The 18,788-nt window shown below is 40.2% G+C and overlaps 1 long non-coding RNA gene across 2 annotated transcripts in view; it reads right to left on the bottom strand.

Annotated features, from left to right (window-relative positions):
* The window catches only part of LOC132429050 (uncharacterized), an 81,672-nt gene that overhangs the window by 10,458 nt on the left and 52,426 nt on the right, over positions 1-18,788 (bottom strand). For both annotated transcript variants that reach the window (XR_009520275.1, XR_009520274.1), the window contains exon 6: positions 13,644-13,677. This is a non-coding gene — a long non-coding RNA (uncharacterized lncRNA). The remainder of the gene's footprint in view (positions 1-13,643; positions 13,678-18,788) is intronic.

The following is an 18,788-nucleotide window of genomic DNA, read 5'->3' as shown; positions in this document are numbered from 1 at the left end:
AGCCTACACAACCCACTGAACCAACCTTACCCACAGGGGGCAGACACCAAAAACAACAGGAACTATGAACCTGCAGCCTGTGAAAAGCAGACCCCAGACACAGTAAGTTAAGCAAAATGAGAAGACAGAGAAACACACAGCAGATGAAGGAGCAAGGTGAAAACCCACCAGACCAAACAAATGAAGAGTAAATAGGCAGTCTACCTGAAAAAGAATTCAGGCAATTGAATAATTATAATGATAATAATAACAGTAATGATAGTAAAGATGATCCAAAATCTTGGAAATAGAATGGAAAAAATACAAAAAATGTTTAACAAGGACCTAGAAGAACTAAAGAGCAAACAATGATGAACAACACAATAAATGAAATTAAAAATTCTCTAGAAGGAATCAATAGCAGAATAACTGAGGCAGAAGAACGGCTAAGTGACCTGGAAGATAAAATAGTAGAAATAACTACAGCAGAGCAGAATAAAGAAAAAAGAATGAAAAGAATTGAGGACAGTCTCAGAGACCTCTGGGACATTAAACGCACCAAAATTCAAATTATAGGGGTTCCAGAAGAAGAAGAGAAAATGAAAGGGACTGAGAAAATATTTGAAGAGATTATAGCTGAAAACTTCCCTAATATGGGAAAGGAAATAGTTAATCAAGCCCAGGAAGTGCAAAGAACCCACACAGGATAAATCCAAGGCACATATTAATCAAACTATCAAACATTAAATACAAAGAAAAAATATTAAAAGCAGCAAGGGAAAAGCAACAAATAACATACAAGAGAATCCCCATAAGGTTAACAGGTGAATTTTCAGCAGAAAATCTGCAAGCCAGAAGGGTGTGGCAGGACATATATGAAGTGATGAAAGAGAAAAATTTACAACCAAGATTACTCTACCCAGCAAAGATGTCATTCAGATTCAACAGAGAAATTAAAACCTTTACAGACAAGCAAAAGCTAAGGGAATTCAGCACCACCAAACCAGCTTTACAACAAATGCTAAAGGAACTTCTTTAGGCAGGAAACACAAGAGAAGGAAAAGACCTACAATAACAAACCCAAAACAATTAAGAAAATGGTAATAGGAACATACATATCGATAATTACCTTAAGTGTAAATGGATTAAATGCTCCAACCAAAAGACGGGCTGAATGGATACAAAAACAAGACCCATATATATGCTGTCTATAACAGACCCACTTCAGACCTAGGGACACATACAGACTGAAAGTGAGAGGATGGAAAAAGATATTCCCTGCAAATGGAAATCAAAAGAAAGCTCAAGTAGCAATTCTCATATGAGACAAAATAGACTGTAAAATAAAGACTATTGGACTTCCCTGCTGGTGCAGCGGTTACGAATCCACCTGCCAATGCAGGGTACATGGGTACAAGCCCTGGTCCAGGAAGATCCCACATGCCGCAGAGCAACTAAGCCCATGTGCCACAACTACTGAGCCTGCATTCTAGAGCCCATGAGGACAATTACTGAGCCCTTGTGCCTAGAGTCTGTGCTCCACAGCAAGAGAAGCAACTGCAATGAGAAGCCCATGCACCGCAACGAAGAGTAGCCCCAGCTCACGGAAACTAGAGAAAGCCCGCACACAGCAACGAACACCTAGCAGAGCCAAAAATAATAAATAAATAAAATAAATAAATTTATAAATAAATAAAAACAAAATAAAGACTATTCCAAGAGATAAAGAAGGACACTACATAATGATCAAGGGATCGATCCAAGAAGAAGATATAACAATTATAAATATTTATGCACCCAACATAGGAGCACCTCAATACCTAAGGCAAATGTTACCAGCCATAAAAGGGGAAATCGACAGTAACACAAAAATAGTAGGGTACTTTAACACCCCACTTTCACCCATGGACAGATCATCCAAGATGAAAATAAATAAGGAAACACAAGCTTTAAATGACACATTAAACAACATGGGCTTAATTCATATTTATAAGACATTGTATCCAAAAACAACAGAATACACTTTCTTCTTAAGTGCTCATGGAACATTCTCCAGGATAGATCTTATCTTGGGTCACAAATCAAGCTTTGGTAAATTTAAGAAAACTGAAATCATATCAAGTATCTTTTCTACCAATACACTATGAGACTATTATCAATTATAGGAAAAAAAACTGCAAAAATTACAAACACATGGAGGCTAAAGAATACACTATGAAACAACCAAAAGATCACAGAGGAAATCAAAAAAACCTAGAAACAAATGACAGTGAAAACATGATGACCCAAAACCTATGGGATGCAGCAAAAGCAGTTCTAAGAGGGAAGTTTATAGCAATACAATCCTACCTCAAGAAACAAGAAACATCTCACATAAACAACATAAACTTACACCCAAAGCAATTAGAGGAAGAAGAACAAAATAAAACCTAAAGTTAGCAGAAGGAAAGAAATCATAAAGACGAGATCAGAAATAAATGAAAAAGAAATGAAGGAAACAATAGCAAAGATCAATAAAACTAAAAGCTGGTTCTTTCAGAAGACAAAAAAATTGATGAACAATTAGCCAGGCTCAACAAGAAAAAAAGGGAAAAGACTCAGATCAACAGAATTCCAAATGAAAAAAGAGAAGTAACAACTGATACTGCAGAAATACAAACGGTCATGAGAGATTACTAAAAGTAACTGTATGCCAATAAAATGGACGACCTGCAAGAAATGGAAAAATTCTTAGAAAAGCATAACCTTCTGACTAAACCAAGAGAAATAGAAAATATAAACAGACCAATCACAAGCACTGAAATTGAGACTGTCATTAAAAATCTTCCAACAGGGGCTTCCCTGGTGGCGCAGTGGTTGAGAGTCCGCCTGCCGATGCAGGGGACACGGGTTCGTGCCCCGGTCCGGGAAGATCCCACATGCTGCGGAGCGGCTGGGCCCATGAGCCATGGCCGCTGGGCCTGCGTGTCCGGAGCCTGTGTTCCGCAATGGGAGAGGCCACAACAGTGAGAGGCCCGCATACCGCAAAAAAAAAAAAAAAAAAAAAAAAAAAATCTTCCAACAAACAAAAGCCTAGGACAGATGGCTTCACAGGCCAATTCTATCAAACATTTAGAGAAGAGCTAACACCCATCCTTCTCAAACTCTTCCAAAATACAGCAGAGGGATGAACACTCCCAAACTCATTCTATGAGGCCACCATCGTCCTGATACCAAAACCAGACAAAGATGTCACAAAGAAAGAAAACTACAGGTCAATATCACTGATGAATATAGATGCAAAAATCCTCAACAAAATAGTAGCAAACAGAATCCAACAGCACATCAAAAGGATCATACACCATGATCAAGTGGCATTTATCTCAGGAATGCAAGGATTCTTCAATATACACAAATCAATCAATGTGATAAACCATATTAACAAATTGAAGAATAAAAACCATATGATCTTCTCAATAGATGCAGAAAAAACTTTCGACAAAATTCAACACCCATTTCTGATAAAAACTCTCCAGAAAGTAGGAACAGAGGGAACCTACCTCAACATAATAAAGGCCATATATGACAAACCCACAGCCAACATCATTCTCAATGCTGAAAAACTGAAACCATTTCCAATAAGATCAGGAACAAGACAAGGTTGCCCACTCTCACCACTATTATTCAACATAGTTTTGGAAGTGTTAGCCACAGCAATCAGAAAAGAAAAAGAAATAAAAGAATCCAAATCTGAAAAGATGAAGTAAAACTGTCACTGTTTGCAGATGACATGATACTATACACAGGGAATCCTAATTATGATACCAGAAAACTACTAGAGCTAATCAATGAATTTGGTAAGATAGCAGGATACAAAATTAATGCACAGAAATCTCTTGCATTCGTATACACGAATGATGAAAAATCTGAAAGAGAAATTAATGAAACACTCCCATTTACCACTGCAACAAGAAGAATAAAATACCTAGGAATAAACCTACCTAAGGAGACAAAAGACCTTATGCCGAAAACTGTAAGACACTGATGAAAGAAATTAAAGATGATACAAACAGATGGAGAGATATATCATGTTCTTGGATTGGAAGAATCAAGATTGTGAAAATGACTATACTACCCAAAACAAACTACAGATTCAATGTAATCCTTATCAAACTACCAATGGCATTTTTCATAGAACTAGAACAAAAAATTGCACAATTTGTATGGAAACACAAAAGACCCTGAATAGCCAAAGCAATCTTAAGAAAAATGGAGTTGGAGGAGTCAGACACCCTGACTTCAGACTATACTACAAAGCTACAGTAATCAAGACAGTATGGCGCTTGCACAAAAATAGAAATATAGATCAATGGAACAGAATAGAAAGCCCAGAGGTAAACCCACATACATATGGTCACCTTATCTTTGATAAAGGAGGCAAGAATATAAAATGGAGAAAAGTCAGCCTCTTCAACAAGTGGTGCTGGGAAAACTGGACAGCTACATGTAAATGAAATTAGAGTACTCCCTAACACCATACACAATAATAAACTCAAAATGGATTATAGAACTAAATGTAAGACCAGACACTATAAAACTCTTAGAGGAAAACATAGGCAAAACACTCTATGACATAAATCACAGCAAGATCCTTTTTGACCCACCTCCTAGAGAAAGGGAAATAAAAACAAATATAAACAAATGGGACCTAATGTAACTTAAAAGCTTTTGCACAGCAAAGGAAACCATAAACAAGACCAAATGACAACCCTCAGAATGGGAGAAAATATTTGCAAATGAAGCAACTGACAAAGGATTAATCTCCAAAATATAAAAGCTGCTCATGCAGCTTAATATCAAAAAAACAAACAACCCAAACCAAAAATGGGCAGAAGAGGTAAACAGACATTTCTCCAAAGAAGACATACAGGCTGCCCACAAACACATGAAAGGATGCTCAACATCACTAATCATTAGAGAAATGCAAATCAAAACTACAATGAGGTATCACCTCACACTGGTCAGAATGGCCATCATCAAAAAATCTACAAACAATAAATGCTGGAGAGGGTGAGGAGAAGAGGGAACCCTCTTGCACTGCTGGTGGGAATGTAAATTGATACAGCCACTATGGAGAACAGTAAGGAGCTTCCTCAAAAAACTAAAAATAGAACTACCATATGACCCAGCAATCCCACTACTAGGCATATACCCTGAGAAAACCATAATTCAAAAAGACACATGCACCTCAATGTTCATTGCAGCACTATTTACAATAGCCAGGACATGGAAGCAACCTAAGTGTCCATTGACAGATGAATGGATAAAGAAGATGTGGCACATATATACAATGGAATATTACTCAGCCATAAAAAGAAATGGAATTGAGTTATTTGTAGTGAGGTGGATGGACCTAGAGCCTGTCATACAGAGTGAAGTCAGCAAGAGAAAAACAAACACCATATGCTAACACGTATATATGGAATGTAAAAAAAAAAACAAAACAATTGGTTCTGAAGAACCTAGGGGCAGGACAGGAATATAGACACGGACGTAGAGAATGGACTTGAGGACACGAGGAGGGGGAAGGGTAAGCTGGGACGAAGTGAGAAAGTAGCGTGGACATATATACACTACCAAATGTAAAATAGCTAGTGGGAAGCAGCTGCATAGCACAGGGGGAATAACTCGGTGCTTCGTGACCACCTAGAGGGGTGGGATAGGGAGGGTGGGAGGGAGACACAAGAGGGAGGGGATATGGGGATATATGTATACGTATAGCTGATTCACTTTGTTATACAGCAGAAACTAACAACCATTGTAAAGCAATTATACTCTAATAAAGATGTTAAAAAAAGGGGGGGGAAGAAAAAACAAAACCAAAAAAAAATCATATTAATGCCTTTTATTTTATTACACGTTAAAGTGAAAATATTTAGGTTATATTGGGTTAAATCAAGTATATTATTAAATTAAAAAAAAAAAAGTAGTGACGGTCACAGAGTCAAGTGTCCTGGGTTGGAGTACAAATATGTAAAATCTAGCCTTCTGTGTGCCTCAGTTTTATCACCTAGAAAATGGTGATAATAATACCTAATAGAAATAACTAATACAGTTGACATGAAAACTAAGTAATTTAATATAGGCGTCCCTCGTGGCGCAGTGGTTAAGAATCCGCCTGCTAATGCAGGGGACATAGGTTGAGCCCTGGTCTGGGAAGATCCCACATGCCACAGAGCAACTAAGCCCATGCACCACAACTACTGAGCCTGCGCTCTAGAGCCCACGAGCCACAGTAACTGAAGTCCACATGCCTAGAGCCCATGCTCCGCAACAAGAGAAGCCACTTCAATGAGAAGCCCGAGCACCGCAACGAAGAGTAGTCCCTGCTCGCCACAACTAAATAAAGTGCACCAGCGGCAATGAAGACCCAACGCAGCCAAAAATAAAATAAATAAATAAATTTATAAAAGAAAAAGAAAATCATCCCCTACTTGTGATTTGGTAGGTTTTGTTTTAAAAAAAAAAATAATAATAATTTAATACATGTAAAGTCCAATAGATGTACTCAGGATATAGTAAACACCCAGTGAATGTTAGCTGTTATTGCTATGCATCAGGTCTGTTCTAGGCACTAGGGCATAATGAAGTATAAGATAGACGAGGTTACTGCATTAAAGAGCATAACTTCTAGGCAAGGGATGTGTCAGATTTCTTGTTTGTTCTCCAGATCCACTTTCCACACTTCTCCACTCTGCTCAGTGCCTCCAGAGCTGACTGTAAGACCACATGAATGAGTTCCCCTGTCTTCTGGCTTCTAATTGTGTGCCCATGCTACCCACATTTTTTCCCAGAAGATTACAAATTCAGGGGTTACCACAATCCCCTGCTCAGGTTTGATAATTCACTAGAATGATACATAGAACTCAGAAAAGTGCTACACTTTCTTTTACAGTTTATTATAAAGGATACAAATGAATAGCCAGATGAGGATACAAATGAATAGTACATAGATCGAGGTCTGGTACATAGGAACCTCTGTGCCCAGGGAGTCAGGCTTTGCCACCCTCCAGAAACATGATGTGTTCACCAATTCAGAAGCTCTCTCAATCTTGTAGTTTAAGAGTTTTTATAACCCAACTCCAGTCCCCATCACTATCCAGGAAGTCAGAGAGTGGGGATGAAAGTGGAAATGAAATTGCTGTTGCTGGTTGCTGTTTCAGCTGACCAGCCTCTATTCTAAAGCCATTTAGGAACCTCATTCTGAGTCATCTCATTAGTATAAACTGAAGTGTGGTTGAAAGGGGCTCCTAATGAACAACAAAAGCTAATCCTATCACTCAGGAAACTCCCATGGTTTTAGGAGCTCTGTGCCAGGAACTGGTGACAAAGACCAAGTATATATTATACCATAGTCTATATGAAGTTGTATACACATTCAAATCAGGACTCATTTCTCATTTATTTTACTGAAACTTTTAAAAACATCTTTCCAAATTTCAGTTAAAAATGATATATTAGGAAAAAATGATACATTAGAGTTTCATCAACTTTTTGAATAAACTCTCTTCATTTTGTTTGTGCCAGGTTTCTCGTCCAAGTTTTGAAAATATATTTTAGAATCCTTAAATGTTTCTGTATCTATATTGCAAGATTTGAACAATTTTATAACAGGTAAACTCTCACTACCCTTTAACTCTTTAAAGAAAAATCCACATTAGTATGTGTGTTTAAATTATCCCAACTGCAAAACAACACAAAAAAGAAACTGTTATAATTCAAACCATTTAATTAGTATCCTCATAGAAAACAGAGCATTTACAAAATAAAAACAGGATGTTATGAAAAGGAAAAAATATTGGAAATTAAAAATATAAATGCCAAAATTTTTAACAAAAGAGTTGTAAGATGGAAAAGAAATCTCCCATAAAGATGGGGGGCGGGGAGGCTTCCCTGGTGGCACAGTGGTTGAGAGTCCGCCTGCCGATGTAGGGGACACGAGTTCGTGCCCCGGTCCGGGAAGATCCCACATGCTGCGGAGCGGCTGGGCCCGTGAGCCATGGCCGCTGAGCCTGCGCGTCCGGAGCCTGTGCTCCTCAATGGGAGAGGCCACAACAGTGAGAGGCCCGCGTACCGCAAAAAAAAAAAAAAAAAAAAAAAGATGGGGGTAAAAACCTGTACAAAATGTGAGACAAAAATACGAAGTCTAACATTTGACTAACAAGAGATCCAGAAAGAGAACAGAAATGGCAAGGACAAAACTGACAGAGAACTAATAGAAAAGAAATACTTGGAGCTGAAGGACATGAGTCCTCAAGTTGGAAAGTTCACAAAAGTTTAGCATGAGGGACTCAAAGTCCATACTTAAACAGATTGTTGTGAAATAGTAGGACCACAAGGAAAAAGAAGGGAAAATCAGGTCAACTGCAAAGGACGACCTGGATACCAGAAGACTATTGACAATGCCTTCCAAATTCTGAGGGAATCTGACTACAATTTAAAATGAAAGAGAAAATCACCGAGAATAAAATAACATCCACATATCCACCATTCAAAATAAATACATGTTAACACTTTTTCATTTTTGCTTCAGAAAATAAGTGAAAACAGAGCACCCCATACTCCAAAGCAACCATTCTCATAACTTAGATGTGTACCTCCTAGTCTATGTTTTCACACTTTTACTACCTGCATGTGTAGCTATAATCAATAGATAGTGAGAGTTGGGTATTTGAAAGGTATTTGAATTGAAATCTTATGGTGTATATCATTCTGCAGTTTGTTTGCCATCTTCTCTGTTCTATCTGCAAGCAATGCACTGCCAGGGGCACATCCAGGCTTCGTGGGGCCTGAAAGTTAGAAAATTGGTGGCGGTGTGTGGAGGTGGGAAGAGGGAGGTCTCTTTAAGAAAAGAATATTAAATTATGAATACAAAATTATATCTGACAGTAAATTTTTATGTAGAGAAAAGAAATTACAACAAATTACAAGTTTTAAAAAGCTGACACACCTCCATACACTTTTTCCCCTACAGCTTTTAACTGTTTACTTTTTTGATAACCTCTTCATAGGACAATGATCTTATAATTTTCAATAGGGAGAATAGAAAGATAACTCAGTCTTGTCTCTATGGTTGATCAAAATTCATTCTCTGTAGCTGATAGTTTAGAAAAGTTTCTTTCTGCCTCACACATAATTATCGGTTAGGTCATATAAATTGTTAGGATTATTGTCAACTTTGGGAAAGCCCTGATTTTGCACTCTGACATTTTCCTTTTTAATACCAAACTGTTCTTATTTTGTGGCTGCACCATCTTCTATGAGGATACTAATTAGATGATTCTTTTAAATGTTTATTTCATGTTTTGGTCTGTTCCCCTGAGTTATCTCTGCTTCCTTCAGTATTATTATTTTATCTGTTAGTTTATCTTGTCCTTTATGCCTAGTCATCATTGATTGTTTATACATGCTTGAGAATGAGGAGAGAGGAGAGCTTCCTGTGACTTCTGCATGGGAGGGTGGTTGGGAGGCTGAAAGTTTTGTTTTATAATGAGCAGGCAGAGAACCAGCCATTATACTTGGAAAGTCTAAAATCCAGACACAGGGACTTTCCTGGTGGGCCAGTGGTAAAGAATCCACCTTACAATGCAGGGGACGCGGGTTCGATCCCTGGTCAGGGAACTAAGATCCCACATGCCGTGGGGCAACTAAACCCGTGTGCCACAACTACTGAGCTCACGCGCCTCAACTAGAGAGCCCGCCTGCCGCAAACTACAGAGTCCACGTGCCCTGGAGCCTGTGCGCCACAACTAGAGAAGAGAAAACCCACACGCCACAACTAGAGAGAAGGCAGCGTGCTGCAACAAATGATCCCTCATGCCTCAACGAATATCCCATGAGCCACAACTAAGATCCGATGCAGCCAAAAATAAAAATAAAATAAATAAATAAAACCCAGACACAGAGGATAGTCCTAATTCATTCTGTTTCTTTAGAATAAACCACCAACGTTCCTGCAAGCTTTGGGGAATATCCTGGCAACCAGACCCTCTGTACCCAGAGATGGGATGGGAGGATTGATGATTAAGGTTTCAGCTCTATAGCTCACTTTTACATTAGGCCAGTGGTCGCAAAAACATTGAGAACACAGCATAAACAACATCCCCTCTTATTTACCTCTAAAACTCATCTATTTGTAGAGCTCTACTTTGCCATCTTCCTTTCAACATGTGAAGGTAAATCTCAGGAAGAGCTATGCCTCTGGAATTTTGCTTGAGAGCTGGTCAATGCCCTCAGCCACAATGCCCTTCCTCCTCCATATGCTCACAGCTCAGAAAACACTTCTCAATGCTCATCCTATAGGAGTGTGAGCAAGGTGCAAAGATGTGACAAATAAATGGCACATTTTTAATTTTTAAAAACTAGGTCAGTCACAGATGTGAATAGCACCAAAACACAGCTGCTTTCAAGTTTCTTTTTTCTTTTTTTCTTCTGACAAGGTCTAATTATAAGTTGCAAGAACTAAATCAGAAGTGTGCATTTGATTATAATATGAGCATCACCTGTGGCAGGTGGATTTTGCCTTGACTATATGGCTCCCAGTTCAGAGTGGGAGTAGCCTCCAATTTGACTTAGAAACACAGAACCCTAAACCCACAGAGTTTGCAATTTGTAATATGCATAAAAATGTGGGGTGTTCCACCATCATCCCAACACAGAGGTCAGCTTAAACTGGTTCTGTCTATTCCCACTTTGACAGCAGGGTTAGGATTTCCTTTCAGGACATCATAACCCCTCCAGGAGGCCATATCCCCTCTCCCTATGTTCTGAGGCTGACAAGAGTCAACGTTGCTAACATGTGAAAGGTCAGATGGGGAAGGAAAGCTTGCCAAGCCCTCCAGGGCAAAAGAACTCTTTCCAAATGAGATACTCGGGGGCAGCCCAATTCTGTAGGCCGAGCATGGTCCACTCCAGACAGCAGCATGAGGGACAGCTGGTCACTGAAGCAGTTCCTACTTCATGGTTCCTCCTCCCTTCAAACCTCCCGAACCACCTCCCCCCATTTCAGATCTCTCCACATCTTCCTCTTCTGTGGTCCATGGTAAATGCCACTCCCACCCTTTTCTCATCCTGCTCTGGCCTGTGGTCATTTATCTGGTCTCTGAGCAGGAAAATCTGCAAGGTTGCAAACCAAACTTTATGCCTGGAGCAGAATTTCTAGCCTTTGTAGGTAGATGACTCATGTCTGTCATACGAGCCAGGAATGGGGATGGGAGCCACCATTAGGGATGAAGTTAACAGGTTTGATGATCTCAGTGGTACTAGGAGGACATGGTGAGGGAAGGAAAGATTGTATCTTTTTTTTTATGATTCCCTGCTTTTTTTTATTAATTAATTAATTTATTGGCTGTGTTGGGTCTTTGTTGCTGCACTCAGGCTTTCTCTAGTTGCGGCGAGCAGGAGCTACTCTTCGTTGTGGTGCACGGGCTTCTCGTTGCAGTGGCTTCTCTTGTTGTGGAGCACGGGCTCTAGGTGCATGGGCTTCAGTAGTTGTGGCATGTAGGCTCAGTAGTTGTGGCTCGTGGGGTCCAGAGCACAGGCTCAGTAGTTGTGGCACACAGGCTTAGTTGCTCCTCAGCATGTAGCATCTTCCCGGACCGGGGCTCAAACCTGTGTCTCCTGCATTGGCAGGTGGATTCTTAACCACTGCGCCACCAGGGAAGTCCTAAGATTCCCTGCTTTAATCAACTTTTTTGATCAATTGACCAACTTCTAGTTAGATAAAGGCGTCCCACTGTACTATAACTAGCCACAGTTCATTGAGTACCTGTGTCAGCACTCTTACATGCTTTTCATTATTTCTATTCCTTTCATAATTCTTGCAAGGTAGGCACTTGTATCTGCATGTTATAAACAAACTGAGGCTCCCAGAGGCTGATTGCCTCACTCAAGACAACTCTGCAAGTTAAATAATGGAATAAGAATTTGAGTATTAGTCATTTCCACTGGAAGACTAAGAGGAGACCGTGTGCAGGGTCAGACCAATGGGCTATCCAGACTAGAGTCTTTGTGATGATAGCACAAAGGAAGTGTTGAACAAAGGCCTACTTGCAATTCCTCAGCTCATAGGTTAGCTGTGTGCCCACAACATTCCTACCTACTCATATTCACTTGTTAGAAACTAACATTTATTAGGTATTGACTATATGCCAAGTACTGTGCTGAACACTTGACACTTTATCTCATCTGTTTCTTGTTACCACCTATGAAATGAGAATCATTACCCCCATTTTTCTGATGAAGAAATTGATACTCAGAGTTATTGTGTAAGTTTCCTGAGGTCAAAGAGCCATGATTTGAACCCAACTTGAAGAAATCCCAGAGCCTCCTCCATGTGGCCTCCGTGATTTGGAACCTGTTCCTCTTGAAGGCATTCCAACGGCCCCTTTAGGCTTCAGGACAAATCATTTAGTGACTAAATATAAGATGATCTCTGTGCTGATGCATTCCAGGCCTTCAGGATGAGTTACTCAAATGCTAACTAAGAACTTGGATGACATAATGGTGTCAGTGTCTAAAAACATCTAGAAAAGTTTCCATTTACATTTGTGAAAATCTGCTTCAGCTCACTAAAGGGCAAGTGGAGCCAAAAGCAGGCAGAGTCCTGTGCTCATCTTCAGCTTCTGGAGCCAGGGACTATCTCATTCATCTGTTTCCATAGCCCCCAGAAAAACAACAAGCATACCATAACTTTTGCCATTTGTTGAGTACTTACTATGGCCCAGATAACCCCACTTAATTTCTACAACAATCCTGCAAGGTAGATATTATTATCTCTGTCTCACAGATACAGACTCTAAGGGTCAGAGAGATTGAGCAACTTGCTGCTGAGTCACAGAACTGGTACAACTCAGGCTACCTCAGACGGCTTCTCAGAGGAGATCGATCTGGAGGAAGCATTTGAGGGAGGAAAACATAGAAAAGAACTTCTAATTAGCAGCAGCAGGCCCAGTCATAGAGACAGGAAAGAGCAGTGGTCTTGCTCATACCTAATTCAACAGCAACCTTTTTTTGTTAATACATCTTTATTGGAGTATAATTGCTTCACAATGCTGCATTAGTTTCTGTTGTACACCAAAGTGAATCAGACATTATCAAGCCTTTCCAAAACATTCAATTTAGTTTTCATAGAAATAATAGCTCAATCTCTCTTTACACTCATATTTCACAGATTTACACTTTATTTAATTAAATTATACCATGTGTGCCTGGCAAAAATTGGTTTGCTAGCAAACATCACTGACTCCTGGTAAGCATCTAATTGGTGCTGAGTTATTTAACTTCCTCAGGCTATATTTTTCTCACCTGTAAAATGGTGGCATTGTAAGGATTTAATGAGTTAATCTATATAAAAATCTTGTTAAGCACTCAGTAAATGTTTGGGCACAGAAGCACACAGGATGCCTTTGTTGATAAGTTTTCCAGGAGGAATGGAGAGCATGAGTTAATCCTGTGAGTTGGTTACGTGGGGGTACCTTAAGAGCTTCTCCTGTATTGGGTGTGATTTTATTAGATAAAAATGCCTGTTGGGGATTACAGAAATCTCCCCCACTCCAAATACTGCCATTTATACCCTGATTTTCTAATTAAATGTGCACTTTGTCCTCAGTATACTTGACACATACCTTATCCAAGAGCCTTCTTATTCACAGATCTGGTCTGAAGGCAAAAAACAGAACAAAAGCAAGTTACTCCTTCAACACTTGAATGGCAGCCACAAAAATAAACAAATAACATCCTTTTTATTCTCCCGAAGAGACACTTCCGATGAATTTCTTAATCTCCCTCCACTACAGCAGATATATTCTCAGGACTATCAGGTTGCAAGGTATACACAAATTCCAAGAGCACTTCTGCGAACAAAATATGCCACACTCTCTGGCATTAAAGGACTCCCACTGTTGGCTCCATTTCCCAGTCACTAGCAGCCAGGCATAAGCATCCTAGACATGCCACACCTCTAGGGGAAAAGCTAGAAGGTATGGTCCTTAGAGAAACATGACAGAAAGACGAAAGCCTTTGGAAGCAGACATGTCTGGATCCAAATTTATGCTTTGCCATTTGTTAGCTGTGTGATCTGGGCAAGCCACTTAACCTCTCTGAGCCTCAGTTCCCTCAACTATACAATCAATAATCGTTGCATTAAATTCTTGAAAATATTTAATGTGTTAAGGCAGGAATGCACCTAGCACAGGGCTGGGCACATAAGAAGCATTCAGTGAATGGTGGCCATTATTATTGATTATTCTCCAGGATAACTCCAACATTGACCTTTAGGTATAATGAAGCTCTAGAATGTTGTGGTTAAACGCCAAGCTAGTTGGGTTTGAATTGCAGCTCTTCTATTTCTGAAGTGGGTAAACTTTGGCAATTTCCTTAACCTCTCTGGGCCTGATTTTCTCTATCTCTAAAATGGAAAAAGTAACAGAACCTATATCAAAGGGTTGCTGTAAGAATTAAATAAGTTAGTATATATAAAATGTTTAGAATAGTGCTCGGAACATATTAAGCACTATGTAAGTGTCATCTATTATATTAGTACTGTATCATAACTGTCTCTTTAACTGTAGACACCTTGAAATAATGATTGTCTTTTTTTTTTTTTTCCTGTATCTCCAGGGTGTCAAAGTGACTGCAACACCTTAATAAATGTTAATGGAATGAATGAAGCATCTCACATGCCATGCCAATTAAGACTTTCCCTGGAAATGACACTAACCCAATTCAAACTAAGGGAGAAAAAAAAGACAATTTGCTCATATTTAAATTATCCAGGAGTTAATCTTGCTTCTAGCACAGTTAGAACCAAAGGGTCAAATGGTTTAAGGACGACTTTCTTTTCAACTGTTTCCAGCATTTCGGTTTTGTTGGCTCTCTCCATGTGAAGGGCATTGTAGCCAGCAGCAACCCAAGCTTCACAGCCAGCCACTTTATCAACTTAATGCTTTTTCTCCAAAAGATCTGGCTGAAAAATGGCTAGAATTTAATGGGCCCAGCTAGAGTTATGTGCCCATCCATGTATTAACTTCTGTGTTCAAGGAAATGGGGTAATCTGACTGGCTAAGCCTGCTCACCCCATGTAGAAGAGAAGGGGCAGACCTATGCAAACAGACAGATTTCCTCAAAGTAAAGAGTATTCTATTATAAGGAGGAGGGAAAAGGGATGCTGGGCAGGCAAAAATGCCAGATGTCCTGACATAGGCCAAAAGATGGTGCTCAACCTCATTAGTCCTAGACCACTCCAGACAATAAGAATCTGCCCAGAATTTTTTTAAAAATATGGAATTCCCTGGTGGTCCAGTGGTTAGGACTCTGCACTTTCACTGCCGAGGGTACACACCTTATCCCTGGTCAGGGATCCCACAAGCAATGTCATGTGGCCAAATTAAAAAAAAAAAAAAGAAAAAAAAGAATCTGCCCAGCTTTAATAGGTCTTTTAAGAAAAATATCTAAATATTTCTAAGTAATTATTCACAGATTTCAACCTCCTCACATGAGGCTCTTCCTCAAATCCAATCTAATCTAAATTCCTTGAGTTTCTAGTCAAAGTATTTTTCTTCTTGTTTGTAAAAGGTAAAAAATACAGCTAAGCAAATGCTTTATAATCTAGTCTGAAGATGTTTTTGAGTAGGAGTTATTTTGTAGCCAAGCAGGACCCTACGTGGCCTTCCCAGAACAGGACCACCCCATCCCCCCAGACATCCTCTCCCTGCCTCTTATCCATAGAAAAACTTTAGCCTCCTTCCCTAAGTTTCAAAGAAGAAATTTAATCAGAGTGACAAAATGCAGAAAGAAAGGAAAACAGTCAAGTAAGAAAAAATAATAATAGTTTAGCCATTAAACAAAGTCAAGGACTTTTAATTCCTTTTAGTTCCTCCTAAAGGGCTATAGATAATATTCTGAGCCACATCCTTTGAGCTGTTTTGCAGATACTGAAATCCCCACCAGGTGGAAGAAGTTAACTGGATGCTGACACACAAGCATGTACACCCCAGACCAGTTGGAACCAAAACGTTGATGATGTTGATTCCCAATTACCTTACCACCAACCAATCAGAAGAATGTCCACGAGCTGATCATACACCCCACAGCTCTCTTCCCTCACCCTGTCTTTAAAAATCTTTCCCTCAACACAAGAGGGAGGAGATATGGGGATATATGTATATGTATAGCTGATTCACTTTGTTATACAGCAGAAACTAACACAACATTGTAAAGCAATTATACTCCAATAGAGATGTTAAAAAAAACAATCTTTCCCTGAAAGCCATTGGGGAGTTTGGGTCTTTTAAGCACTGGTTGCCTGGACTCCTTGCTTGGCCTCTGCAATAAATGCTGCCCTTTCCTTCACTACAACCTGGTGTCAGTAGATTGGCTTTACTGCGTGCAGACGAGTGGACCCAAGTTTGGTTTGGTAACAATTTCATCAATATGGTGCTACCTGGAGTAGTATGGCAAGCAGAGCCCAGAGAAAAAGAAATCTGTGATCAATTTGTGATGTCTGCCTGTCCCAGGTTCTGGAATGGAGAGGGGCCATACACTTGGCTGAATTTGCATCCCTGAGTTTTGTAATCCTTCATCAAAAAAAAAAAAAAATTTCTTCTTCCTTCACCCAGCACTCTTACTCAAACAGGGCAGGCATGGAGGAAATGTCAGGAAAAGTGGGATATCGGCAACATGCTTGCTAAACTCTTCCAAGTTCCGATTTCAATCTTGAGATCTACTTACAGGACTAAAAGTTATTCCTCAGTGAATCAGCAAAGGCACTGAGTGTGATTAGCAGTTTTTGGATGCAAAAGAACATTGCAAACTGCTCTGTACTCTGCTTGGCTGTGCTGAGGTGCCACTTCAGGTGTTAGCAAAAAAAGAGACGTGAGAGAGAAAGAACTGTTACATCCACCAACAGCCCTTCCTTTGGCCATGATCACATCATCCAAGGTGTGATCACTGACATCAGGTTGTTTTCCCACATAGTGTGAGCTGACAACTAAAGAACAGCAAGTTAGTCTGTATGACAAAAACTTTTCCCATTTATTTTCTCCATTGACTTTCGGGGTTAGGCTGAATTATCATCCAGAAGATTTGTATTTTGCCTGTTCCCACTACCTTTTCTTAATACAAAAAATTTCAAACAAATAAAATTGGAAAGAATATTATAAAAAATACCCATCATTCAGATTCAACAATTGTTAGGATTTTGCCACACTTGCTTTATCTATCTTTCTCCTTTTTCTGTGGAAGTATTTTAAAGCAAATCCCAGCCCTCGGGACTTCCCTGGTGGTCCAGTGGTTAAGAATCTGCCTTCCAATGCAGGCGGTGTGAGTTCGATCCCTGGTTGGGGAACTAAGATCCCACATGCCGTAGGGCAAATAAGCCTGTGCGCTCTAGAGTCCATGCACAACAACTAGAGAGCCTGCGTGCTGCAACAACTGAGCCCACGTGCTCTGGAGCCCATGTGCCACAACTAGAGAGTCTGTGTGCCACAACTAGAGAGTCTGTGTGCCACAACTAGAGAGCCCGCATGTCTCAACTAGAGAGCTTGCACACTGCAACGAAGAGCCTGTGTGCCACAGCTAAGACCCGACGCAGCCAAATTAATTAATTAATTACTTTAAAAAAAAATCCTAGTCCTCACGTTATTTCTTCTCTAGATACGTCATTTCACATCTCTAAAATATATGAAAGGATTGGTTTAAGATGGCAGAGTAGAAGGACATGTGCTCACTTCCTCTTGTGAGAGCACAGAATCACAACTAACTGCTGAACAATCATTGACAGGAAGACACTGGAACTCACTAAAATAGACACCACACATTCAAAGACAAAGGAGAAGCCACAGGGAGAAGGTAGGAGGGGCACAATCACAATAAAATCAAATCCCATAACCGCTGGGTGGGTGACTCACAAACTGGAGAACAATTATGCCACAGAAGTCCACCCACTGGAGTGAGGGTTCTGAGCCCCACATCAGGCTTCCCAACCTGGGAGTCCGGCAATGGGAGGAGGAATTCCCAGAGAATCAGACGTTGAAGGTTAGCAGGATTTGACTGAAGGACTTCGACAGGACAGGGGCAAATAGAGACTCCACTCGGGGAGGGCACACACAAAGTAATGTGCACATGAGGACCCAGGGGGAAGGAGCAGTGATCCCAGAGGAGACTGAACCAGACCTACCTCCTAGTGTTGGAGGGACTCCTGAAGAGGCGGGGGGTGGCTGTGGCTCACCGGGGAAGGACACTGTCAACAGAAGTGCTGGGAGGTACTCCTTGGTGTGAGCCCTCCAGGAGTCTGCCATTAGTGCCACCAAAGAGCCTGTGGGCTCCAGTGCTAGGTCACCTCAGGCTAAACAACCAACAGGGAGGAAATTCAGCCCCACCCATCAGTAGACAAGTGGATTAAAGTTTTACTGAGCTCTGCCCACCAGAGTAACACCCAGCTCTACCCACCACAAGTCTCTCCCATCAGGAAGCTTGCACAAACTTCTTAGATAGCCTCATCCACCAGAGGGCAGAGAGTGGAAGAAAGAAGAACTACAATCCTGTAGACTGTGAAATGAAAACCACATTCACAGAAAGACAGACAAAATGAAAAGGCAGAGGACTATGTACCAGATGAAGGAACAAGATAAAACCCTAGAAAAACAACTAAATGAAGTGGAGATAGGCAACCTTCCAGAAAAAGAATTCAGAATAATGATAGTGAAAATGATCCAGGACCTCAGAAAAAGAATGGAGGCAAAGATTGAGAAGATGAAAGAAATGTTTAACAA

This window comes from Delphinus delphis, chromosome 8 (genome assembly GCF_949987515.2).
Source record: "Delphinus delphis chromosome 8, mDelDel1.2, whole genome shotgun sequence".
Lineage (NCBI taxonomy): Eukaryota > Metazoa > Chordata > Mammalia > Artiodactyla > Delphinidae > Delphinus > Delphinus delphis.
This window is presented reverse-complemented; position numbering and strand designations above follow the sequence as displayed.